The sequence below is a fragment of the Pteropus alecto genome, unplaced genomic scaffold, assembly GCF_000325575.1.
Source record: "Pteropus alecto unplaced genomic scaffold, ASM32557v1 scaffold23, whole genome shotgun sequence".
NCBI lineage: Eukaryota > Metazoa > Chordata > Mammalia > Chiroptera > Pteropodidae > Pteropus > Pteropus alecto.
In genome coordinates, this window is record NW_006435837.1 from 3800059 (window position 1) to 3802205 (window position 2147).

A 2147-nucleotide genomic window follows, 5' to 3' on the forward strand; every position below is an offset into this window, starting at 1 on the left:
TGGGAGGTGGGGGGAGGTAGACGGTGTAAAGGGGGTCAAATATATGGGGTAAGAGGAGGGTGAAGTGGGTAAAGGGGATCAAATATATGGTAAGTGAAGGAAACTGGACTTTAGGTGGTAAACACACAATAGAATATACAAATGTCAAATTATAATGAGCAAATGAATATTATATAATTATATTAACCAATGTTACCCCAATAAACTTAATTTTTTAAAAGTTAAAAAAGAAAACCACAATGGTATATTACTACACACTTACCAGAATCGCTAAAATAAAAAAGTGACAGCACCAAACACTGGTAAGGATGTGAAGGAACTGGATCACTCATATATTATTGATGGGAATATGAAATGATATAGCAACTTGGCATTTTCTTCAAAAATTAAACATGTAATAATGCACCATATGTATATTGCATTGTGCATTTACCACCCAAAGTTAAATTTCCTCCCATCACCATATATTTGACCCTTTTTTTGAATTATACACTTGAAATCTATATAATTTTATTAACCAATGTCACCCCAATAACTTTAATTACAAAATTAAACATGCAACTACCACACGATCCAGAATTTGCGTTCGTGGGCATTTATCTCAGAGAAATGAAAATTTATGTTCACATAAAAACCTGTACATGAATGTTCATAGCAGCTTTAGTCATAATAGCCAGAAACTGGAAACAACCCAGGTGTCCTTCTAAGGGTTATCGGTTAAAGAAACCGTGGTACATATGTACCATGGATTAATGCTCAGCAATAAATGCAGTAGACTACTGATACATACAACAACTTGGATGAATCCCAAGGGGGTGATGCTGGGTGATAAAATATAATCCTAAAAGGTTATATACTGTATGATTCTATTAACATAAAATTTTAAAATGACAAAATTGTAGAAATGGAAAACAGATTAGTGAGTAGGTATGGTGGGTCAGGAGAGAGATGGCTGTTGCATTCGAAGGGCTACATAAGGGATCCTTGTGGTGATGGAACTGTTCTTTATTGTGATTGTATCAATGTCAATATCCTGGTTGTGATAGTGCTACCATTGGGGCAAACTGTTTAAAGGGTACACTAGATCTCTCTGTATGATTTCTTACAACTGCATATGAACCTACGATTACCTCAAAATAAAAATGTTTAATTTTTAAAAAGTCTTTTGTACACAAAAAACAGCAATGGAAACAAATAGGGAATATTCTAGAAGAGAATCATCAAGGTGGTGAGTAGCCTGGAAATTATATCATGTAGAAATGGCTGAAGGGTCTGGGTGGTGGGATGTCACCTGAGAAAAAGACCTGAGAGTGATACTTGGAAAGCTGCCATCTAGAAGAATTAAATTAGAATCAATGGATAGAAGTTACAAGAGATTTCATTTAAATATATGGAAGAACTACCTAGAAACGAAAGCTATTGACAAATAAGATGATAGAATTCTAAATATCTAGAGATACTGGCCTTGCTGTTCCTTGAGCATACCAGGATGCCTTGGGGCCTTTGCACTGGCTCTTCCTTCTGCCAGCAATGCTCTTCTCATACATATTTGCATGGCTAACACCCTCATGTCTTTCATGTTTTTGTTCAATATTCATTGTAAGTCAATTGGGGGCTCTGGTTTATGTTATCATTTATCCTCACTCTGAGCCCTAGGCTGATGAAGCAGGTACCATATGAAGTGTTACTGGTAGCAGAAAGTTGATGACAGAGAGAAAAGAAAGCTCTGGAAGGTCTTGTGCTGAAAACAAAATGGTCAGTTTCCAAGTGAAGCTGGATGTTCCCAGAAAAAGGAATTGGAAATTCAAAGAGTAATGTCAGAGAGTTTTGTGTGCTGATGAGTTCCTCCATGTCAGCGGGGATATTGAAGAGTTGCCCACCACTTATCACAAGGCCAGGGAAAAGACTCAAAGATTGTTTGCTACATATGTCCCAAGAAATTTTAAGGACATAAAGGACAAGTGTCTGAGTCATACTTTAGAAATCTAGAAAATGAGATGGCTGGCTGGCTGCTCAAATGGTTGCACCGAGAGGGGTTGGATGGGAGTGGCCAGAACTCCCAAAGGTTGTGGGGCAAAGGATATGTGTTTCTTGTGGACCAGATGTGGTCCCAGCATGAGAAAGTCATTAGTGGGGTTCTTTTAGTT